Source organism: Squalius cephalus (genome assembly GCF_949319135.1).
Source record: "Squalius cephalus genome assembly, chromosome: 1".
Classification (NCBI taxonomy): Eukaryota; Metazoa; Chordata; class Actinopteri; order Cypriniformes; family Leuciscidae; genus Squalius; species Squalius cephalus.
In genome coordinates, this window is record NC_137122.1 from 6,647,581 (window position 1) to 6,660,623 (window position 13,043).

Here is a 13,043-nt window from a genome sequence, read left to right on the forward strand (position 1 = left end):
TTTGTCAGTTCATCTTCTCCCACAGCTTTTTGTAATTTAATTTTTTCAATTACCTTCTGTACCTCCGCCACTGTAATGTCACTATTTAACAAGTCATTTGTTGACAGCAGTGGTGGACTAACATTGTTCCCTTCGAGAACTGCCTTGGCCTTACAGGTATTTATAAAAAACTGGTCATCAAACTGATAGGAGCAGCTACTAGCAAACAAGTTGCTATAATCTGAATCCCATCTTTCCAACACCTGATCAGTTTGAAAGACAGATTCTCCACTCTCTGTGATAATTTCAAGTGGGATAGTTTTTTTCTTCTTAGGCCCAAGCTTATTTATTTCTTGCCAGAAGTATTTAGAATTACTATTATGAAACTGTTCCATCTGAAGAACATTCCCCCAACTCCTTTTGTAAGTTCTGAGCTTTTTATCAAATTCAGATTGACCACTTCTAAAAGCTCTGTATAACTCCTGCCCTGAGGAGGGATCTTTACATTTCAAGTATTTTTTTCTCAGCCATACGAAGACTTTGCCACACACTCTGCAGTTCATTATTCCAGTATGGCTGTTTGATTTTATACTGCCTTTGTTTAGTTCTACTATACATTTCACTTTTGGGTCCATATTTGCTAATTTCCTTATTTAATACCATACAGAGACGTTCATAACAATAATTCATATTATCCTGTGTTTTTTCTCCAAGTTGTAATTCCTCTCTTATGACACTTAGAGCATTATCACACACTTCAGAATCAAAAAAATTATCATGCAACTTTCTTATCAACCTTTTAGTTTGTAGACCAAACTCGATATCATTCCCAACACACAGAATCTGCTTTGTTTGAAAACGCAGATAAAGCACAGAATGATCAGGAAGCCTACATCTATCATCTATCATATCTATCTCCTGTAGCCCATTTTTGTCCACCAGGTCATGAGGGGTAAAAACACTAAATTCAGAGCATGTTTTTAAGTCCACATGTGGGATCACTAAATAATCCACCACAACCCCCTCCCCTTGACTGATACAGAGGTGAAGCCATCATTTTCAGGATTAACCCTTCCATTCAGAACACAACATTTAGAATCTCAATGATGAAAATGAAAATCAATGAAACTGTTTATTTAGGCCTGCATCCAAGACAACTCTGGGGGGGATGTCGTCTTCATCAACATAATCTCTAAGGTGCGCAATGCGACTATTTAAATCCCCACATATATAAATAGAAATCGAAATCAGCAGCATATATTAATGACAGCAAATGAGCAAAAAAAAGATCCGCATTACGACCCCATGGTGAGGTTTCTGGAGATAAATAACATGAAATTACCATGAAGGAATACTGAGAAACAATATGCTTAAAGCGCAAACACAAAATTCCATCAAATGTCTTATCAATGGCTTTTATAATGTAATAGTTCAGAAAGCCGGTTTTAACAAAAATACCCACACCTCCAGAGGCTTTTACTGCTTTTTTGTGTGCCACCCTGTTATGTCCAATCCAAGTAAATCCACTGAGTTCGGGGGTAAGTATAGATAAATGAGTTTCATTTAGAGAAATAATGTCTGGCTCAAGAGACAACAGCAGATGCGCTCTAAGTTTACAGTTATTTAGCGTCCATCCATTAACATTCCAATGAACCAAGACAACACAGTCAGCACTTACAGACTGGGCATGGTCTCGTCACATCCGAGGGCCTCTTCCTGCAGTATCCTCTGGACCAACGCGCTTAAAGGAGAACTCCGGTCAATTTTAACATTGAGCTCATTTTTTTGTAAATTTGGAGTGCTGTCAATACAGAGAACAACGACAAAAATCGGTGTTGCCTACACCGTGTTATCCTCTTTTTAAAATTTGCACCCTGTTAACTTCAATGGGGCAAGTTTTAAACCTGCTTTTAGCCTCTTAGCATCCTTGATGTGTCATTACAAGTGCCCAGCCATGTGAGTGATTCCTTCAGAGTGAACATGGTGAATCTGACTGCAGTAGATGTGAAAGATATGAATAAAAGTGATGTTAATTCAGCCAGCGCACATACCTGTATTTTCTTCCTGTTTTCGGTCGAAGTCCGAAGTAGTCGATTGCCGAGTTCACTCGCGTGATAACCTATGCACGTGAACTCGACAATCGACTACTGTGGACTTCAGCCGAAAACAGGATGTAAATACAGGTATGTGAAACACTTTGAGGCTTTGTTTGGCCATAGTCACGTGACATGGGTGTTTTGAATCACGCTTCGGATCAGTGTTTCGAAACATCTGCGCTTCGGGATCTCGCAAAGCTTCGGAACGACTGTTTCGCGTCAGCCATCCCTAGCTTCAACAGAGTACCTGCCTTCAATGAAGTTAACGCTTGTCAATGGAGAGGGGCCAGACTCTTTGTACAAATTAAATGTACGAGAGTCTGGTAGAACCAGGCTAATTTTTTTCTGGCGGTGAAGCGAATGGTAAAAAAAAAGAATGAAAGCGGAACGAAACTGCGCTACTCGTTTGTGCTTACGGACCTTTTATTAGTTCGGACCATTTCGGATATTTCATGAGTCAGGAGGTGTTTTGCATAAATGTTAACATATCACAAATAGTTTCTGTGATTTAGTGTGGTTTATTGTGTTTATATCTTACACTACCATAAAATTAAAGGGACACTTCACCCATTTGCATTAAGCTTTGCATTGTTAGAAACCCAGTCATACTATTGAATGGTCGTGCAACACTCTCTCATTTTCCCCTGAGACGGGAGAAATCTGTTATTTACCTCTTACACTTCCTCCTACAATGACGCAAAAATCGTCATTTTGCGTCATTGTAGGAGGAAGTGTTAGAGGGGGGGATTTCTGTTAAGACTACAGACACTAGTTTCTCATCTTTCCCAGGGTGGGGCGCGCTCACGCTACAGACCTATTACAGATCAGTGGGTGGGACTTTACTCTCTGAAACTGAAAGCAATATCCTCCATCTTGTTTGAAGCTAAGCTAACAGGCGCTGTGGAGACAGATGTAAAGTTATGACAATAGCGGAGGAGAGTGCTCAATATGATATAGAAGAAGAGGATTTCGGAAGTCTGATGCTTGAATCAGGTGTTTGTGGCTACCTTTACAAGCCGCATTATAGCGAAGAGCAGCCGAGGCAGAAGACCTGCCTGCCGCGGACGAGGAGCCCGGACTGGCTCGAGTTAGGGCGGACTGGTGGCGCCGGTGATCTCACAATGCAGCTACGAACCGCTACGAACACAGAGATAGAGTCTGCGGCAAAGAATTTCAACGATGACAATTTCTCCTGGACGAAATCTCTGAATCAGACGAGGACACGGACGTTTGTGTTGAGAACTATCCTAGTTTCGCACCGCATATGTTCTGACTGAACATCCAGGTACCATGCAATAATTCACCTTTTCGAAAGAAATACAAACGAGGAGTAATGCACTATATGAGTTCGCCAAATAACTAGACATTTTGTGTGAATGTGAAATGAATTTCAAGCTCTGGTAGTAGCTAGCCTTGTAGACGGAAGAGTGATTTCTCTTATAGGCAGATATGCGCTTTCTGGATTAGTGGGAGTGGCTTGCGGAGCTGTGCAATGTGGTGCATTGTGGGAGTTGTTGTCTTTCATACAAATGCGTTCTGAAGTTATTTTTTGTCTTTTCTCGGTCACGAAGGCACCAAATTCAAAAATTATTTTACATTTCGACTACATATATGACCCACTTTAAATAAAAATCAATGTTCAAATGGGTGAAATGACCCTTTAACTATTTGTGCAGGTGAGGTAATGCACAATGAAAATAGGCAAGTATCAGGAAGGAGACTAACTTTACCTGATTCCTCACCTATGGCCTCAGCTTTAAATACTTAAGTAATGCTTTATGGCCGTGCCTTTTTGCATAATGAATATAAATCCTGTGTGTATGCAAAGAACGAATCTTCAGTTTTTGATCATATTTGGCATGTATTGTGAGTGTATTATTGTCACTTGGAGGGCAGTTTATGTGCTCTCTATATTAAGGCAGTTAATGGCTCAGGTTTGTTCTGTTACAAAGTTGCTATCTAAGCATACTCTAAGATTATCAATTTTGTAATCACTTCAGTGAAATTTTTAAAACGTGATTTTGTTTGTTGTGCTTGACGAAATTACATTAAGTTGCAATTTTTCTTTCAGGGTCACATAACGAACAGCCATCTGTCAGACGTAGAATTCAGAAATCCTTCTCCAGGCCATCTGGCAGAACCAAAGAGACATTGCATTTGTTTCTTGTTTAATGTCCTTCACAAAGGTGTGTGTGTTTTTTTACCATATAGTTATGGTGTTTATTGATTAAGGTGTCCTTTCTTACCTTAAATATGTTTCACCCATTTGTTTTTAATGTCTATTGTCTCCAGTTCCAAATTCTGCATTATCATCCAAGTCCCATTTTATGTGAGAACTTTGTGATTCGCATCTTATTTTATACACAATACAAACATACATTTTTCTAAATAATTGTTCATACAGTTACAAATATAATGTCTGTCATTGCTCAAGAAAAAGCTAAAGTACAGCCAGCTAATTTTATAGTAACTAATGCAGTATTACACTGTGAAGTGTACATTTCTTATCACTTCACAATTTAACATATGTAGACCAGGTGTAGCCAACCCTGGTCCTCGAGAGCCACTGCCCTGCTTGTTTTCCAACTATTCCTGCCATTCCAGCTTCTGACTGACAGCACACCTGATCCATTATTAGTCAGCAGGAAGTAGGGCAGGGATAGTCTGGAAACAAGCAGGAGAGTGGCTCTCGAGGACCAGGGTTGGCTACCTTGGATTTAGTCATTGTGAATGATTATTATATGGTGAAGGGTTAAAATTTAAGAATATGTTTTCAGATATGCTTCCTTACATAACATCACAGTGAAGAATACTGATTTTAGCTTTTAAGGTTAAGATCTCAGCAAAGTTGAAATTCCTGTTTTCTTTAATGGCTCTTCGAGCCCCAGTTTCACTCAGACTGATGGGATTAGCACACGAATGATTACCCAAATGGCTCTTGGAGCCTTATGCTGATTGAATTAGGATTGGCCAGACCCTCACAGTCTAGAGTGTTACCTTAACCTGTATACCTAATTTGCATGCTTTGTTTGAATTTGTCTCCACCCCCAAAAGTCCCTCCTCCTAAAATGCCTATAAGATAACATGTAAAGTTATGTTAGATCAGATCATGTTGGAAGTTTCTACAGCCGCGTACAGTGGAGTTCTCAATAAAGAATAACTTCTGTTGAACGTGATCCCAACTGTCTCCTGGTCTCTGCTTTGAAGAAAGAAAAACTTTACAACAGATGGTGCCGTGACCCGGATGGAGAAAAAGGAAACTCAAAGAATTTTAAGCTCAAAGTACTGAATCTTGAAACTTCAAGCTCAACAAAAGATCTGACAAAGATTGCCAGACTGAATCTTTCCAGCTTCCTCCAGATTGAAAACTTCAAGCTCCAAAAAAGATCTCAACAAAGCTGACTGAGTTCCAGACTGAATCTTGAAACTTCAAGCTCAAAGATCTCAACAAAGCTGACTGAGTCCCAGACTGAATCTTGAAACTTCAAGCTCAAAGATCTCAACAAAGCTGACTGAGTTCCAGACGAATGTTTTCTGTACAACCAACGATTCGGTGAGTTTTCACTCCATTTCAAAGAACCAATGCAGACCAGTACAAATGTTTTCCTCTGCGCCGTTCAGAGAAGTAGTTAACAAACAGCTGTAGAGTTTGGTTAACTAAAGATAAGCCTCTAAAAAGTTTTCTTTTAGAGATGAAATTGATCCTCTGTTGTTGACAGGGAAGATTAACAGTTACATGTTAATATTGTTTGTACCTTTGTAAGCTAGAGAAGATTTAGCCTCATGTGCTAATAAGATTGTACCCTCTGTTTGCAAGACAGTAGAGAGAAGTTTTTTAGTGTTTGTTTGTGGTAACAGAAATTCACAAAATGTTTAGGAAAAGTACTAGAGAGATTACCCCTTTATGGACAGACAATGAGTTTAAGTCTTTGTTATCAGAACACATGGACACAATAGTGACTGAGCAAGTCAGATTGAATTTAACAAAGAAATTTGGCATTAAGGCAGACGAAGTGTGGTCAATTGAAGATTGCAAGAAAGTGTTGGGTGCATGTATCAGGAAGAAAGATGTTAAAGGCATTGTCTTCTGTCACAGAGAATTTAGCTTATCCATTGTACAAGAACAAGCTCGTTGTATAGATAAGTTGAAAGAACAGAACAAACAATTGCTTACTCAAGTGTCCTGTTTCACGAAAACGGTGGGCCTCAAGGCCTCAACCAAATGTGACACAGAAGACCACCAGTCAGATGAAAGCTATCCTGATTTACAGTCTTTTGATAGTATAGAGGACAATGTCAATGCAGATGTAAATGCAGTTGAAGTGTGCGTAGCTAGACAAAAGCCTCAGGGAAAAGGTGTTGATACAGTTTCATTTGCAACCCCCATATTGCAGCCACAAGCAGTCAAAACATCTTTAGGTCCTAAAGATATTGAGAGAATTGCTGAAAGTTTGCCATCAGTGCAAAGAAATTTTTCTGAGTTTAGGAGAGAGTTGTCCAAAAAGATGCGACTCTATGATATGACTCTAGCTGAAGTCACCCAGCTAATATCACAGATCTTGACTGATTCAGAATTCAATGATTTTGAAAGTGCTGTAAACAATTCTGAACTGCAACAAGCCAGTAAAGATGAAGTTCTGAAAGTGTTCAAGGACATTGTTGGACCGAAAGTGGATTGGTTGAAAATTACTAGTTGTGTACAGAAGAAGGATGAAACTGTTTGTGAGTACACAGAAAGATTTTGCCAGACCGCTGCCGCTTACAGCGGAATTGCTGACACTCCAGAGAAGGTGTTAGGTCATAATGGTCCTCTAGTTCGCGCATGGTCCGATGGTCTTCTGTCAGAACATAAAAATGCATTGCCTTACTTAGAATTAACATGGTCCAGTAGAACCCTGCAAGACAACTTGGACAGTTTAGCTATTTGGGAAAGAGACTCTGATGTCAAGGCAAGAGTAAAAATTGCAGCAGCATCCTTTAAGGTTAACTCAGAGAAGCAAAAGAAACGCAAAAGCCCTAGAGAAGCCAGTTGTTCTTACTGTGGCAAGCACGGACATTTTGGAAATGAGTGTAGGAAAAGCAAAAAGAACTTTAAAGATGTAAATAAGGTTACTCAGCTTCTGCTTAGCCTGCTTGATAATCTGAAGCAGCCCCTCCCCTCCTCGTTAAACTTGTGGGGCAACTTGATACAGTGTTAGCCATTTAGGCTGTGAATGCTTAATTTCCCCAGTAACTCACAACAAAGATGAAAAGACTTATTTTTTGTTTAATAGAACAAAAAGAAAGTGACTGTCTCAGCCTTTGTTTGGGGGACATTCAGTATACTCACAGCCTTAAATGTTAAGCCACAGACCATTACAATCAGACACCATTCTCTGTTAATGATGTTTATTAGGACTGATGTTTCACTAGAGAATGGAAATGTGCCAATTTTCTCACACACTGTACAGTGTGTACACAACACAGGGACAGAATAGGACACGGACAAGTGAGGTGCCCTGGGAAGAACTGACGCAACAGGCGTTCGGGGGTGAACCCAGGGTGAAGACACTACCTCATAGGCCTTTCCCCATTCAGTCCATCCTTACCTCACTGGTCCATAGGTGTCAAATAAATTAAGAAATAGGGAAAGAATGAAACGACAACAGTAGACTCTAAAAACGATAGAACCATAGTGTTTAAACTGCTACAACCGTAGTGTTTTGAAGAAATACTGCTCTCTGGTTTTCTGTTTTCTGTCTTACAGTGTGCAGATAAAACTTGATGGCTTTTTCGAGATCCATATGCAACGACCGTCTCATCTGCGTATGAAGCCCCAACCTCAAGAAGACAACCAGACCCACTGCTGAACGAACCATCACAAAAGAAAATGAAAAATACACAACGCAGAGAATTCACGGACCCTAAATTGCATGTTTGTTTCTGTGTCAGCATGTAATTACAGATGAACAACACAGAATAAGTTATACGTGCCTGTAACTTGCACAAGTTACAAGAATGAACTTGCTATGTGCCTGTAACTTACACCAGTTACAAGAATTAACTTTTAAGTGTCTAAATTTGTATTTTGTGAGAGTTATTTTAAGAACTCTCAAAGAGGGGACTGAAGGGTTAAAATTTAAGAATATGTTTTCAGATATGCTTCCTTACATAACATCACAGTGAAGAATACTGATTTTAGCTTTTAAGGTTAAGATCTCAGCAAAGTTGAAATTCCTGTTTTCTTTAATGGCTCTTCGAGCCCCAGTTTCACTCAGACTGATGGGATTAGCACACGAATGATTACCCAAATGGCTCTTGGAGCCTTATGCTGATTGAATTAGGATTGGCCAGACCCTCACAGTCTAGAGTGTTACCTTAACCTGTATACCTAATTTGCATGCTTTGTTCAACCTCAATGTAAATCCCTCCCCCTAAATGTATATAAATTTGCAAGGCAACTCTCTTGAGTTAGTCTTGATGATGATGATGAACTACAGACTACTTGGAAGAATAAATATCTTCTGCTTATAAGATCCATCTCAAGTCTCCTGGTCTCTGCTTTGAAGAAAGAAAAACTTTACAACAATGGCTACAATAGTTAGTTAAAATAAATAGTAAAATAGTAGTTCAAATAAAACAATATTGTTTACTGTTTTTATTTAACTACCCTCTTATTTAAGTTTGTGTGTGTTTTGTTTTCATTAACAGAATTTCCTAATGTTGTCTTGCCTCTTGACCGCTGCATTCGGGAGAGAGCACAGAAGTGAGGGTATGTGTGTTAATGGTCTTTTCCAGCCATGGGGTTGTCCTATCCAAAATTGAATTTACATTTTACAAATCTTTACATTTTGAAATAGCTGCCACCAGACCCTCAAGGAGCGCTTACCCCATGTCAACCGAAAGTGAAAGTAAGAAATATTATATATTTCTAATTATTGTGAACAGCGTGATTTTTGTTTTTTTGTAAGATAAAATCAGAGATTGATTTGGTAAATATGGATGATGCTCAAAGACTGAGATGGCTGTTCACATGTGAAACATATAAATTTGCCAATTATCTTGAGAAAGCCTGGGAGAAGAGGAAAAAAGCTCTTTATCGAGATGATCTGTAGACGAGGATTCGTTTGTATATGCTGTGTGTGTATGTATATATTTGTATTCATGTATTTCTCCGAATGATTTGTATATGCGATCGGAAGATGTTTGCTGAATAAGTTTGTGGTGTCTTGTAATCCCATGTGGGATGGGCCAAATGTTTGGCATGACACAGAAATAAAATTTAACTAACTATATATGGTGTGTTTAAAACACTGGCTTATTTGGTGTTTGTTGTCAACTTTTGTTAGAAGTACAAGTATTTAACCAAGTATTGATACCATTGTTTTCGCTCGTTGTCAATTCAGTCTCCCCTAAATTGACCTTTACTTGGATTTTTTTTTTGTTTTGTTTTTTTGAGGTGAAGTAATCCTGTGTAATTTCTTTCACAGAATGATGCCAAACGCCTTAATGGCGATTTTCAATATGAGGAGTGGTGGCCAAATTGAAAAGAAGTCATTCAACGCTATACGGACGCCTTTGTACGATGTAATGCAAGGTAATTTTGGCCTTATGACATAAAAAAAATCTAATATTAATGTAATTTTTATTGTTAACTTTTATCTATTCAGGGGACATTCTTTAAAAGACCACCTGTCTTTATCAGAAATGTCCTTGTCACTTTTACAGTTACACACCCTGTTTAATGCAGAACATCTTTTATTGGCATAAGATTATTATGCAGCAAAATAACATGGTTATCTATCGACATTTTCAAAAAAAGTATGTCATTTACCTAAAAAATTAGCCTTTTTCTTTTTTTTTTTTAAACCATATTCTCTTTCCTCAGATGCTGTGATGAGGTGGAGCCCAAATGCTCCAGACTCAGACATTGATGCAGCAGTGGAGGGACACCTGAAGAACGCTCAGGAACAGCTGAGGGTGGTGGATTTAAAAGATGAGTCATAAACAAAACAAAAACCATAAAGCCATAAACAAACTTCATAGACTCTAAAAACTTGTATTTATGGCTGTTTAACAGAAAATGCCATTACCACAGAATTTACCACATTGTATTATTTCTAACAACTGGAAGAATTCAAATGTAATATTCACAATAAAATGTTGTGCTAAATTATAGCACAATTTTTTGCTTCAGTCCACAAATAATGTTTTGACGTACACGTGATTAAACGGTTTTATAGACGTCCAGGTCTAACCGGACCGATTTTGGACCTTTTTAGAACCTTTGTCAAGTTCAGATAGTGTAAAAATAGCCTAAATGATTGCCTTTCACGTTGTTACACAATATGGGTGTGATTATTTTATATGCATGATTATATATATATATATATATATATATATATATATATATATATATATATCTTATACACATCCAGAAGAACCAAAAAAAATAAACCCATGTCGACGTCCAGGGATGCGCAGAAAAGACGTGGAATTCACGGCCACACGACGTCAAAGACGTCAATTCAACTTTCATTTTGGAACTATTTTTCAACCATGACGGGACGTCTCGGACGGATGTCTTTTCAACAGTCATAAAACGTCCAAATGTTTGCTGGGTTTGAACTTGTCTCTCAGCCGCCTGCTCATAGAGATCCATTTAGCCTATATTATAAAGCTCGTTTTGAGGAGAAAAAGGGTTGTAGCTCGTTGTCTAGGTTACTGTGATTGTAAATAGGTGTCGTTTGTGTTCTAACAACGTTTAGCTCAAGAATATTGATCCGGGAAGTTCGAATAGCCTATGTGAATATTGCCAACTTCGCTGAACTCCTTGAGTTAAGCGCTGACCGCATTTCTTCTTTATATTTGAGTCCAAGTTCAAACACTAGAAACGCTCCATTAACTGCCAGCGGGACATTAAACAGTGTCTGTCCGAGCTCACAACAGGTTTTGCGTGGGGAACGTATCATATTAAAACAGTTATAACAGAGTTATTCAGGAATATGTGGTGTAGCCAATTATTAATTTATTTGCACATTTATTTATTTTTGTATAATGTTGTGGACTTATTTTATTAATCTACGGAAGCCCTGAGCCGCAACATAAAAAAAGAATTCCGTAAGCAAAAAAAAAAGTCGAAATATTTTGAGAAGCGTGTGTGTGTGTTGTAGAATAGTCTCTGAGTGCCCCCCCCCCCCCCCCCCCCCCCCCCCCCCCCCCCCCCGTTGATACTCAGTCCGTTGAAAAGATACCTTTCAAAGAGATGAAATCAATGTCCTTTTAGAGGAGATAGAGTGAAGCAGAGATGTAATTTTTAACAGATTTAAAGGATTTCTTTTATTTATTTTTTTGTTCATTCGTTTAATTTTGATTAAAATTATTAGATTGAATTATTTCTATTTTTTTTCTGACTTTTAATTATTTAATTTATACATTAATTTAACCAACAACAAAAAAGAGTAATAAAGTGTAAAATAAAGTACAATCAAAACCTTATATTATAATCACATACATTTGAATAAAGTTAAGGGTGTAATCTGCCGGTTGTCCTGCAGGTGTCCTCATAACTCTGTCTTCTTACGATGAACTTGAGGATGTACGATTACTCCAGAGCACTCGTAGATCTAAGATGATTTTCAAGTGCTACTTAAGCTACGATGCTTTTGGGAAACAGACCGTAATATTAAGATCAGTCGTACGATCGTTTTTACGATCAACTTAGGCTTACGATGCTTTTGAGAAACACAGCCCAGGGCCGGGTTTCCCGATAACGATGTATCTTAGCTCTTAAGAGCGCTTTCTACGTGCAAAGTTACGAACGCTCGCAGCAATTCCACGAGCGTTTCCCAAAAATGAACTTAAGATGAACGCGCGAGAACGGGCTCTACGTGCTCTACGTGCTACTTAAGAGTCGCTGTCCATTCGTGAAGTGCTGAAACATAACCTTATATGGAATCGTATTCTGAACGTTTAACCTAATAATTGTCATCTGTTGTGGATTACCAATCAAGACAAGTCTATATAAAGCACCTACAGCCGGAGGCACTGACAAAATGGCTGAAAAACAAAACAAACAAACAAAAAAAACACACGAAAAGATACCTTTCAAAAAGATGAAATTGATGTTCTTTTAGAGGAGATAGAGTGAAACAAAGATGCCATTTTTTAGCAGAGTTAAAGGATTTTTTTTTTTTTGTCCATTCATTTAATTTTGATTAAAATTATTATATTAAATTATTTCTATTTTTTTTTCTGACCTTTTTTGATTTTGCGAACCGCGTTCATTCTGTCCATTTCAGGAACCGGCGTTTTGCAATAATTCATGTTTTAGAATAAAATGCAGGTGAATAGAGTAGGTGATTTATGAAGTGTGCTTTTATGTCGTGTAATATTTGGGGCAGCAGCAGCAATGTTATTAATGTGTGATAATGTGACTATAATATCCGCTTGTGAGCGTGAGACACACGTTGAGCCGATCCCTTCCCATAATGAACTAAAGAATAGGTTTTACTAGCTACTTTTGAACGATTTGTACATTAATGACCGCTTATATTATGTTACTATCCTATGAAATAGTTCATCATAATAAGACTAAGAAGTCGACTGCTTTTTCTGACGCAGTTTGAGTCCCGTGACAAGCAAGACTTTATTTGTTTTGATTCTTTATTGATTAAAGCTCAACAAACTTTTGCCATAACAATGAAAGACATCACTTATTTTTTAGTCTTTCCAATAACACCAGTATCATGTGGAGAACGATGTTTCTGACGTCAGTTCGTAGTTTAACACAGGTAAACCAGTCAAACCAGTGGACCGGTCACATGCGTGCCCGTTTTAATATGATGCGCATATTTAACCATAGCCTATGAATATTGTATTCTTCCGTTAACTTGTTTAGTGGAAAACAAGTCTGTCGGTAGTAAGGAGTTCCGACATCTGGTTGAATGAACGAGTTCTTCCGCATTCAGGAGTAAAACCTCAGCTGTT

General features: G+C 38.2%; 1 protein-coding gene and 1 long non-coding RNA gene across 2 annotated transcripts in view; one reads left to right on the plus strand and one right to left on the minus strand.

The window, feature by feature from the left end:
• Window positions 1-13,043, minus strand: part of LOC307156174 (uncharacterized protein) — a 66,944-nt gene that overhangs the window by 28,932 nt on the left and 24,969 nt on the right. The window lies entirely within an intron of this gene.
• LOC307156672 lies at window positions 8,729-10,223 on the plus strand. The gene is made up of 3 exons (XR_013820770.1): window positions 8,729-8,965; window positions 9,545-9,651; window positions 9,943-10,223. It is a non-coding gene; the product is annotated as an uncharacterized lncRNA (long non-coding RNA).